Source organism: Cryptomeria japonica, chromosome 9 (genome assembly GCF_030272615.1).
Source record: "Cryptomeria japonica chromosome 9, Sugi_1.0, whole genome shotgun sequence".
In the NCBI taxonomy this organism is placed as follows: domain Eukaryota; kingdom Viridiplantae; phylum Streptophyta; class Pinopsida; order Cupressales; family Cupressaceae; genus Cryptomeria; species Cryptomeria japonica.
In genome coordinates, this window is record NC_081413.1 from 371,784,375 (window position 1) to 371,797,716 (window position 13,342).

The window sequence follows — 13,342 nt, forward strand, 5'->3', positions numbered from 1 at the left end:
AGACAAATTCAAGAAAAGTTCAGATAATCTTGATGATATGCTGAAAAGTCAGAAACCTGATGGAGAAACAATTAGACTTGGATTTGAACATGGAGGGGACTGTAAACAATCATAATCATAGCAAACTGGTAAGGAAACCTAATGCTTATAAATTCAATGGGAAATATTTTAATTACAACAAATTTGGCCATAGAGCAAATCAGTGCAGATTTAGGAACAATGAGAATACAAACTTACCCACTGGTCAATGTTCCAAATGCAATATAAATGGTCATAACTTAGACAATTGCAGAATAAATGTGAAATGCTATGTTTGTGGTAGATTTGGACATTTATATAATCAATGCAAAACTCAAACCGGTCAAGGTTATGGAAAGGCTATTCAAAGAAACAATGTAACTTGTTATGCATGTAACAAGATTGGGCATATTGCAAAATTTTGTAGAACTAAGATTGTACCAGCGAACAATAAAGGATCCAATAACAAAGGCAAAGAAAAGGTGACTGAAATCAAGCAAGAATTTTCTAAACAATGAATTAGGAAGAGAGATCAGAGAAGTGATGGATCTGTCTCTGCATCGGCAGAACAGGGTAATCCTACACCGACAGGAGATTCTTCATCTAACTAAGGAATAATCCTTAGGGGTAAGGTAACAAATTGAAGATCACGCATTTACCCTCGGTTGGTGGTAAGAAGTTATATTTCTTCTTTACCGATGGATATGTGGAGTTTTCACTTCACTGATAAAGCATTTATTATAGTTGTAAGTTCATTTTTGGTTATAAAGGTTCAGTAACTTCTCATTTCAATTCACCAAGCATTCAAAGAGAGCAAAATTGAGAAAAGGCATTCTAAAGGTGAAGCAACAAAGGTCTTTTCAGATCATTCAAGGATTTCTCAATTAAAAGGTATTTATCTTTTGCAATGGCATCTTCATCTTATGTTCCTAAATTCGTAGAAAACCCTACCATTGTGGAGAACATAAAACGACCTAGACCCATTTTCAAGATCATTCCTAAGATAGAAAAATTGGATGACTCTATTGATGTATTTTCCAGAATCCCTAAGGGAGTTGCATTTGCTAAAGACCCTAGGGCATACATACATTGTTACATATAAAGTTTAGGATCTGAAGATTTGATGAACATGTACATGAATGTAATCACTGACAAGAATAGGGTAGTGAAACCAGAACACAAGGTAGTTGGGGATTTAGATTTAATTGATATCCTCCATATTCTAGAATTCTCAGATGAAGTCATTTTCTATGTCCTTAGCAGGGTTCACGATGAGTTTATGTGGTTGGACACAGTATTTAAGGTTACCAAGGAAGCTATAAGAGTTGTTACTAGTTTACCCTCCACCGGTTTTAGACCTGACAAGAAGATGAAAATCCCTAACAAAGGTTATGAGCTTAACCGGAGCTACATTTGACAACCAGTCACTTAGGGTCAATGATATAAAGGATAAAAAATTTAAATTTTCTAACATGGTCATTGGCTATAAAGCTGGTCATACTAATAGGTTGAATTATGTATCTAGTTCATGTATTCATAGTGCACATGAAATGATATTGAACAATGCAAAGATTGATATTTGTGAATGGTTAAAGGATGAACTATTAGAGAATTTACACAAAATCAAAGGTGATAAGAAAGCAACCTTCAAATTTGGAAGTTTGATAGTGTGTTTAATGCTTTACTTTTGAAAAGAGATCCCTGGTATAGGACATAAGGATTTTGCATATGATACTTCAGTTGGAAAATAGATAAAGGAGGCAATTACCAGTATGGGATCTGATGGTGATAAGTTGGTGAAAGAATACTTTAAGAATTTCCAAGATAAAATGAGACAAAGGGAAAGGATTCCCCAAAGCATTGTGGATAAATATGATAAACAAATATTCCTCTAAAGATTGGTGTGCTAGTATTTACACTTACATATTAATGCAAAAACTTCTGAAGTATTTAATTTGAGATGTTTGTGATACTTAAATGTATGAAAAATTAAAAATCATTTCATTATTAATATAATATAATTTTTATTTTCTGGTAAGCTTCTACGAGAGGGGCTAGATCCCATTATTAAAATATAAAAAAAAATTAGTACATCCAACAAGCTAGGGTCAAAATATAGGTTCAACCAATACATTGGCTCTCTCAAGTTGAGAGGTTGAGAACAAATCACCATATAGGCTCACATAGTTTCCAAATATAGTTATGTTTAAGTTAATCAATCCTTCTCTGTAAAACTTCAATGCTTCATCCATCTTTTTATTTCTTGAAATTTCTCATGCATCAAATATATGAACAATGAATCCCTTCTTTGGTGTGGTCACAATTCTTTCTGTCGCTATGATTACCGTGTGTCTCAAATCTTCCCTTGACATCTTGTTAGTGTATCTTACCACCTTATACTCCGGTCATGTTGTCTAAACCACATTGGTAAAGACCTCCAACAAAATTCCATCATGATGATGGTTCTAAGTGGACATTCCTTCACCAAGGACACTTTTCACCAAAAATAGTAAATAATCCTCCACAATCAAAAACAACCTTCTAACCTGCTCATCGCGATCTTCCTTATTGCAAATGCATGTTACATCAAAATATTTTTTACCGACCATAATGAACTTGCACAGAACAACCTTCTAATTTGCTCGACTCACCATCCATCTTGATACATAGAACATCTAGGTCCATGGATTTAAAAAATCTCATCAAAATTTCTAGATCTTGAACCTCATGGGATAGCACTTTTGGACATGACTCGAGCATTTTGGTACTCATCTGACCACTGAAGGGATTATATCATATGTGAAAAGCACAACATGCCACTGATGTGATGAGCAAATTTGAAATCTAGAGACTGGTATGATTGTCTACCATGCGAATTGGACTAGAAGCATGACTAATCCTTATCCTTCCCAACCCATGCATTTGTGTTGTCACTTATCCAACCCCTCTTTTGTCATATAATTTTGAATTATGACATTCTACATTGATCTATCTTTTGACATCCAACCATGAATCTATCTCATTCAAGATGTACTTCTTGGTTCCCTCCTTTACATTAAGGTTAGCTAATATATCGACAACCTTATTTGACTCTTGATAGATATAAGTGATGGTATAATTCCCCATGTGGCCTAATTCCTTTTTTATCCTTTCAATCCATGGGCTAAGTTTAAAATTGGCCATAAACCCATTCTTAATATCATTTATGAAAATTTGAGAATCCCCCTCGATGTCCATATTTGTCAATCCTTTCTCAACGCACATCATCACTCCATTAGCCAATGTACATAGTTTTTCCTCATTATTAGTGGCATTTACAACATGGCCAAACAAATACCACAAACACTTTCCCTCCTAGTTCTTGAGAATGCGTCTTAATCTGGCTAGCCCAAGGCTTTCTTTTATAACCCCATCGAAGTTCAATTTGTACCTTCTATTTGATAGCACTAACCAACTAGCATTATTCCTCTGGAAAGATTTACTTGTAATTTATAGATGAGGATTTCTTAGGAATTCCCATCTAATCTGTATCATTTTTTCTCATTCAAAGATGGATTCAACTCTTCTATTATATACTTTTATATTTACAACTCTATAAATTTCATGTATAATCTTCGTCAATAATTGTTCTTTTGTCATCTCCACATTGTTGAATATACACATGTTCCTTTCTAGCCATAGATGCCAGACCATAAGTGAAGGGGAAATGATCCAAATGTTGTTCCATAGTGATTTATGATTTTGCATTGGCCAACTCATTAGAAAATTAAACAGTGATTCATTCCTTATCAAGCTCAAATTCAAATTATGGACTTAGAACATGTTCCAAAATGCCTCAACATATGGACACCACAATAGAAAATGGTTTAGAGTTTCCTCATCCTTCATACATAGGGGGCACACACTCGGTCCTATGATGCCATAGTTAATTGGCCTAGCCCAAGTTAGGATTCGGCCAAGTAATATTGTCCATGGGAACAAGCCAACCTATGAGGCCACATTACTATCTCAGCATAACTTAGTAACCTAATCCAATCAAAACTCCAACTATTTTCATTGAATTATGTAACCTAATCTAATAGAATAGTCCCCAATCTTAGCCACACACCAAATTGATTCATTAGTAAGCATCATGTTGGTTTTTCAAACTAATATCTCCAAACATCCCTTATGATAAGCCAACCTCAATGTTCAAGGGTTTGCATCAATGGTCAATTAACATGATAATAACTAGGGATAAGGATCTAGTTATATCCCCTACACTTAATGCTCTATTAGTGTAGTGCCCATCCCTGATTCATCTTGCCTTTTTGTACATCAAAGGAATATATTGATCTAGCTTAGTCTACTTTATGATGATTTGATGGTATCATGTTATGTACTAACCCTATTTCATGATTGTATTGGATATGATGATGGATCTATATTTGATCATTATCCATGATGGATCATATTGCTTATGGGATTTTGATGACATTATGATTACGCTAACTCTGCTCTATGATTATGATGACTGAGTTGACGCTATGATATTTGTGATTGTCTTCTAGTGTCTTCATGATTAGAGACAATGCCACACCACTCAATGCGAGCACGATATGACGTTGTGATTCTCTATCACTTGCCTGATCAATTATGATGTATATGTGTTGTATATATATAGTATTGTGTTTAGTGGTGGATGCAGGATTGCAGGTACCAAACATCGACTCCACCTAGTCTCACAAGTCTGAGCATGTCTTTATTCCAATGGCAAGTTGTTGGAGATGGCATGTGTTTCTCTCTCATACTCTAGGCTTAAGTTGATACCCTTGTCAATCAGTGTCTTGGCTTGAGTTGTTGGTCTACGTCATGTGGTATGTTGTTCAACCTTATGTCGGGTTGCCTTGTGAGTTTGTGATTATTTATTAACTAATAATTAACCAATTTATATAGTTTATAAATATTAAATTAAATCAATACATGACATTAATATTTAATATTAATGTGTGATTATTATTATTATTGGAGAATTATTACTCATTAAAATTTATTTTATGGATTTATATTTTATTAGTTATTTGGAATTGTGGAAATTAATTAATCAATTACTACATATAGCCATTGGCGTAGATTATTAAATAATGGTTAGTATGAATACAATATATTTATTTACTGGGAGTTTATAATTAATTAATAAGTTGATGGAATTATATTAGTTGAGTATTTATGCTTATCAGTAAATCCATTTATTTATTTATTATTTATTTGATTATTTAATTTGTATGTGGGAGATATTTATAGTATTGAGTTTAACTTATATTGACTAGAGCATTTATTTGTTTATTGTTTATCTATTTATTTATTTTTGGCTCATCTATTTATTGGTTATTTATTATTTGTTTATATTGGTTTTGATTTATTATTTGAGATTTTGATTCATTGGATTATTTTCTATTTATTTATTGTTTAATTACTGGATGGCTATTTATGTTTGTTCGTACATTTATTTATTTATCTTCTTTATTGATTATTTATTTATTTATTTATTGTTGGATTATTTATTGTTTTGATTGTTTATTTATTTATTTGCATTGTTGTTTTATTTATTTGCTAATATTCATGTACCTACCCCTTGTTATGATTGGCCCTCTTGGGAGTTGTGATTGTGAGGATAATATTATTTAATTATTTGTTTGTTTATTTATATTAATTGTGGTTTTATATTCAATTGGAGCATTTATTTATATTGCCTTTGATTTATTTTATTGGGCTTTAATTTATTATTATTGTTTATTATATTATTATTATTATTACATTCTCTTGTTACTAATTGAGTAGTTAAATATTATGTTTATACCTACCCTATCATTTTATCGATTGAGATTTGAGGATAAGTAAATAATATTATTTTATATTCTTACCTCGATTTTTGGTAGGGGGTTGGTATAGAATATATTTTATTTGAATATTTTGATTGGTGGATATTCTTCTATAGTTTTTAATGAGATTCTATTTATTGGCTTTGTGAGCATTTTTGTGGGTGTGCTTCTGAATATCTTTCTGCGACTTTTGGATTTTAGAATTGCTTGGAGGAAGAATTGATTGGTTGGGTTGAATTTCGGAAAGCTAGTTGGTTTAGATTTTTGCTCTTCTACGATTGCATTACCATCACTCTACTTCCAGGTTGGAGATCTTTTTCCATTATTGCATTTTGTTTTTTGAAAAGAGTTGTTTTCTTCGTGACTGCTAAAAGATTATTTGGGGAGATTTGGGAATGAATGATTATTTTATTATCAGTAATTGGGAGTAATATTTTGGGAAAAAGATTTATATATGATTTTATGAATCTGTGTGTTGTATTTCCAAAAAAGGGCATTTGTTTATGTTGATATGTTAATTATAATTTGCATGTGAATTCATTGTGGTAACAGTTGGTTTTGTGAGGTTTATTTGTTGTTGCATACATTGTCTTGTGTCCATTTCGTTTGATTAGATCTGGAGTGGCTATGTCTGTAATCATTTATGTGCAAGTTATTTTTTGTATAAGTTGGAATTCTTGGATGCGTTGTATTGTTGGCCTTAACAAGGCTTTGTTTTGGTTTCTTATTGGGTTTTAGTGACTTATAGGTCGTATTTATGCCATTGCAAGGCTCGTGCCTGAATCTGGGAAAATTTGAGTATCTCTGTATCCCATTTTTTGTGAGTTGGTCCCCTATTACAATAGTGCTACTCTAGGCTTCAATGGCACCAAAGTAGTGTCAGCAGATTTTTGGGTTGGTTTTGAGTCCCTTAGTTGATTTCTCTACTTGGTCTTCATTCCAGAGGCTTGTTTTGTTATGTTTGATGGTTTTGGGGTACTATGCCATTCATTTGTGATATCTATGAATCCATTTGGGCTCTGGCAAGTGGTTTTGTGCTTGTCCATTGAGGTTTTGATATGTTGCTCTAGCAAGTTGAGTGATTCCTTGTTGTTGAGGATGGTTAATTGTAGTTCTAGGGAGAGGTTATGTTGTGCCTCATTGTGGAGGATCATTCTATGTTATTGGATTTATGTATTGTTTCTATTTATATGTATTTGACATTCTTGAGGCTCTCTTTATTATTTCATTTTGGCATTATGAGCTTATGGCTTGATCCTTGTTAAGTGGCTCTTGGTTGTATGTTGATGGCTATCTTTGTGATTCAATTGTATCAATTTTATAATGACTTTTGGATGTTTTCCATGTTGATCTTCATGTTTTTATATGTTTTATTTTGTTGTGTTTTACCCTATGGTTGTGGTCCATGGCTGGGAGAGTGGGCTCTTGCATGTGTGGACCGGGGTCTTAAGAATTAGGCCTCTAGGAGGGGGTCTAGACTTGATGGAACCACATGAAGAGTTTATGGTTTAATTTGTAAGTGATAACATTATTAATAATTGATTAGTAGGTTGGGTAATTAGGAATTTACCTAATCAAGATATATAATATGTTGTTGTATGCCCCAATTGGATGGACCTAGGGAGGTGGTTTTTGGGATCCTAGATTGGAAAGACCGTTAGAGCGGTATACTCAATCTCCCTTGAGTGACTCCAAGGTGGAGATGGATGCCACATGAGGCTAGCATGTGATGACACTCTACCCCACATGTGTCCATTATCCATATGCCTTATTGTTCTGATTAATTAGAAAAATAGGTTTTCAGGACCCAAAACCTTTAACAAAGGAGATTAAAATAAGACACCAAAAAGTCCAGTGCTTAAGAACCGCATACAAAATGACTGGCAAAAAAGCCAGCTAACCAAAAAGACAGCAAAGAAAAACAACAACAAAGAAACAAGGAAGGTGCTACATAGCTATAGTCTTCAACAGGTCCTCCGCCTTTTTCACCAACTGGTCATAGGTGGCCCCAACAGCTTTGAGATCTTCCAGGTCCTTGTTAGGTTTCTTTTCTTTCTTTTTGCCTCTAGTACAAGTTCTAGGACCTTGAGCTTCCCCTGTTCCTTCAGTGTCTAGGTCAATATCCAGGATTTCCTTTTCTTCATCTAGTTTGCTGATGAGAGTGTTAGTGTTTCTAGCAAAAATCTTTAGGATGCTTAAACTCTGTTCAACAATGCTCTTCAGACACTCCTCAATTTTTCCAACTTTACTAACAGTATCCGAGATAGTTTGGTCATTAGCATCAGCAAGATTTTTCTTTTCCAACAAATCTTTCTCAATTTTCTCAAACCTGGGGTTGAAGGAATCTCTTATGTTTTTGGCTTTAGCAATGGTATTTTTCAGGTCCTCTATGTAATTAGCCATGGTCTTCCCTTCCCCAGTGTTGATGGTTTCCAAAATCAGAATTTTGTTGCAATTTTTTGTTGTCATCCACATCTTTCTTGTAACCAGTTATAAGCCACTCCATAGTATCCATAAAACCTTGCATACCCTCTGGAGGAGGGTTAGGGGGGGATCAGCCTTATCAGGGATATCCTATTCCTTTTTTGGGGTGTCCTGAAAAGTAGTTCTGTCTTCAACCCTAAGAGCCTTGTCCATGGTCACCTTCTCCGGATTTTGTTTGGCTTCCAACGTCCTTTCTTGCTTATAGACCTTTGGCTCCTTAACATTCTCCTCCTTCCATTTGTGCTTATTTCTGGTCTGGGTGTGGACTTTTGTCTTCTTTTTCAGCAACCCTTGAGGGTTCTCCTTCTCTAAGTCTTTCGAGACCTCCTCCTCCGAGGAAAGGATAATCTGGGGGATTCTGCCTTTAGGCTTTTTACCCTTAGAGGAATAAGGTCTTGTTTTGATGTGTTTCCTCTTCTTTCCAATTTCATAATCCGAAACATCCATTCTCTCCTCAGAATCACTCGAGGGGTCACTATCAGACTCCTCCTCCAGTGAGAAGGCAGAGTCAAACCCCTCCTCCTCAGACTCTACAAAGGGCTACATACGGGCTATTTGATTGGCCTTGAGATGGTCATAAATAAGGACCATTAGGCCTTGATCCATGGTAGTATCCCCCATTGGGTTATCTTTGTAGGCCTTAATAGTGGCATTCATCGAGCCGAGCAGAAAATAAGGAAAATTAACCTTTTCATCGTGCCTAAAATGATTTAGCAGGATGAAATGGTAACCATAAAATTTTTAAACCTACCATCTAAATTAATGTAGCCCATTAAAACAAAGAGGACCTCCCGCCAGGGTTTGACAAAAGCCCTAGGAGGGTAGTAGGTTTTGCTCAACTTTACCAGTCATTTTTTCTCCTTCTCAGTTTCTGGATATCTCTCAATAGCCTCCCTGTTGACTTTCCTATCTCTGTAGAAGTTGCAACCTTCTCTTCTGAGGCCCATGGCTTGGGCAATAAGATCTTCATCAATTTCAACAGTCTGGTCTTCCATTTTCAACATACCCTTTCTCCAGTTTTTATAGAAAAAATTGGTAACCGTGCCATCTCGTCTATGGAGTCTCTCCATGAATTTCAAAAAACCACCCTTCTGCAGGATGCTCCAGACCTCCTCCTTCTGTTTCCATTCTTTACAGCTGCTTGGTTCGTATCGTCGCCTATTAGCACCCATGTTCTCGTTGTTCAGAGCCAAATTTTGAAACTTGCAAAGAAAATTAGCCAGAAAGCTTGTCAGAGCTATCAAAGTTACCCAGAAAGCGTGGGAACTAATGAAATAGGTATTATAATAAATGAGGCTCTCATTGTTATAATGACTCGAAGTACTCCAATCAGTGCTTTTCATTATTATCCTGTCCATCAAAAATATTTGGAGTGCTTCTATATTGATCATTAAAAATGAATTGCCTGACATTTTTGGGGAGTCCTTGTTCTCCCATCCACGTAAACATTTCCTCTTTGTTAACCGCCGCATTGGCAGCCCAGTTAGCAGAGCCATTGGCCTCTCGGTAAATGTGGGATATGTAAGTTTTTTTAAAAGTGCTAATAAGGTCTATAACAGTATTGATGATGTTGTTGATCGACCATGAGGGCTTTGAGATCCCCGTAAGATATTTTATGATATTTTTTGAGTCCCCTTCAATCCATAAGTAGGGGCAATTCCATTTTTTAGCAAGAAAAATACCTTGGAGAGCTGCCATTGCTTCAGCTTTATGGTTTGTTTGGGTTCCAATAGGGACATCAACCATTTCCTTGAAAATTCCTTTGTCATCTCTAATAATAGCTACACAACCTGAAGGACTCGGGTTACCTTTTGCAGCATCGTCAAAATTAACTTTGAACCAACCATAAGGGGGGGTTTTCCATCTAGCTTCAAGTATTTTGTTGTGATTGGGATCAGAACTGTCGGCAATCTTCAAATTCCATGCACTTAAGATATTTGATTCCAGAGGGTTGTTCGAGAAACAAGGACCCTCAATGATCCCAATATTTTCCACAATCGCCCAGTGAATTTTTTGAAACACAATATCCTGATTGAGGGAGACATCCCTGAAGATATGATTATTTCTTTCTTTCCATAGTCCCCATAGGATGTGAGGAAGAGATAGCTACCACAGAGATCTCAAAAAAGAGTTAGTCCAATATACGTTCCAGGAAGAAAACAGATCACTGATAGTGTTAGGAAACACCCAATCAATGCAAAAACTTTTAAGAAATATTTCCCAAACTAAGGATGAGTAGGAATAATGGATGGAAAGGTGGTCCACAGATTCTTCCTCCTGAAGGCACATAGTGCATATATTAGGGAAGGCAAAGCCTCTACCCTTTAGGTTGTCTAGGATCAAGATCTTATTTTGGAGGATGGTCTAGAAGAAAAAAATAATCTTGGGGGTAAGACCCTTAATCCAGGCTTTAGACCAGTAAGGATTACTAGAAGGGGTGGGGGAAATGATACAATACATAGAGGAAACAGTTAAAGTACCTTTAGGTTCATGTTTCCAAATCAGGGAGTCTTCCTCTTTATTCAACTAGACCGAAGACAGATGGATCTTGAGCTTAGAAAGGCTAGGTTGAATGCTTTCAATGTTCTGCCATTTGTTACTAGACCAGTACTCAATAACTAAGGAGCCAAAATTTCTAATACAAGAGGGAGCATGGAGGGCCCATTCATTGATTTCAGTCAAGGATTTATCAAAAAGCCAAGGATCCTCCCAGAATTTAACTTTCCTACCATTTCCTACTTCCAGATCACTCCTTTGGCTATGCTTTCTTTGCATTTAGAGGCATGATTCCATATGTGGGATCCATTAATACTGAGATCCGAATTGATAAAAGAAGAAAGAGAGGAGGACAAAAGAGAGTATTTACTTTGCCAGATTTTACACCATTCAGTGTCTAAATGAAACATTCTCCAGACTTGTTTGGATAGGAGAGCTTCATTTAAGGTTCAAATTCTCCTCAGGCCCAGACCTCCTTTACTTTTTAGTCTAAAAACCTGGTCCCAAGCCACCAGAGACATTATTTTCTTGTCCTCAACCCCAGACCATAGGAATCTTCTTTGAATTTTCTCGATTGCGTCAACATACTTAACTGGAATTCTGAAAAGACTTAGAGCATAAATCAGAATACTTTGAAGAGAAGATTTAAGTAATTAGAGCTTTCTAGCCTAACTTAAGAGGGCTCCTTTCCAACCAGCTATTTTTTTATGAAATTTATCCACTAGAGAACTCCAGAAGGGATCATGAGGTGCAATTCCCATGGGGAGACCAAGATAGGTCATAGGAAGATCAGCAATCCTACAATCCAGGATTTTGTTGATTCTCTGTTGTCTTCTCTCAGGAGTATTGATGAAAAAACTTTACTTTTGACCCAGTTAATAAGTTGCCTAGAAGCATAGGCAAACTTACAAAGAGTACTCTTCAAGATTTTAGCTTCAGATATACTAGATTCCCCCATGATAGTAGTATCATTGAAAAAATGTTGGTGGGAATAGATAATGTCAGTAGAAGAAGGTTGGAGACCCTTAAAGGAGCCTTGCAAAACCATATTTTCCATAGTCCTTCCAAAACATTCTGCCATAATTATGAAGAGGATGGGGGAAATAGGATCCCCTTGCCTTAGACCTCTAGAAGCTTGGAAGAAGGGTGAAGGTGAACCATTGACAAGAATAGCAAAAGAGGTAGAGGTGATAAGTTGGCTGAGGAAGTCAATAACTCTAGACGAGAAACCAAAAGATATAAGAACCTTCTCAAGAAAAGGCCAGTCAACCCTGTCATAGGCTTTGGAGAGATCAAGCTTGAGGATGAGACCCTGCTTCTTTTCTCTAACAAGAGAATGAATGTTCTCATGGATAGTTATAATAGAGTCAAGAATTTGTCTTCCAGGGACAACCATTTTGCTGGTGATTAATTAAAGCAGGAAGGACAGACAAAGTTCTAGAAGTAAGAACCTTGGAGATAATCTTATAAAAAGAATTGCAAAGACTGATAGGTCTAAATTTGTCCATTGAGTCAGCACCTTGGGTTTTGGGGATGAGAGCAATAAAAGTACCATTGATTTCTTTCAAAAGTTTTCTATCCCCAAAAAATTCCTTGACCCCATTGGAGACATCTTTGCCAACAATATCCCAAAAATCTTGAAAAAAGAACATGGGGAAGCCATCTGGGCCAGGCGCTTTGTTACCATCAAAGGAAAAAACAACATTTTTAATTTCCAATTTTGAATGAATGGAAGAGAGGGAGATGTTCATTTGATCATCAATGAGACAAGGGATGTTATGAAGAAAAGAAGATTGAGCTTCAGCATCCAATCTGTGATCCCTCTTGAGCAGATCCGAGAAATACCTTTTAGCTTCATTCCTTATTTCATCCTCCTTGACCAACTCCTCGTTATCCACCATTAGTTTGGTTACCCTATTAACAACTTTATGCTTGATCATCAACATATGAAATAATGTTGTGTTCCTATCTCCTTCCTTAAGCCAAATGCATCTAGATCTTTGCTTCCAGAAGGTTTCCTCTTTAGCAATGATATCATGGTATTTTTTGAGAGTCTCATTTTCATCAGCGAAGGACACAATACTGAAACCATCCTTCTGGATTTGAGTCTGTATTTTTTTAAGGTCTTCCTGGACTTTAACATTGGTCTCAAAAATATTCCCAATGCTGGATTTATTCTAGAGTCTTGTGTTATCCTTTACACTTTTAAGCTTCTTAACAACTCTATACATAGCAGTTCCCTCAACTTGTATGCTCCACCATTTTTGAATGTTACTTTTGATATCTGGGTGAAGGGTCCACATTTTTTCAAATCTGAAGGGGAAGTGTCTCCTTCTATTAATTGAGTCAGCAATGAAGGTGATAGGAAAGTGATCAGATCCAACCTGAATGTGGGCTGACAAAGAACAAAAATAATGACTGTACCAATCAACAAAGATGAGAGTCCTATCAAGGAAAACTTGGATAAGATCATTACCAGTTCT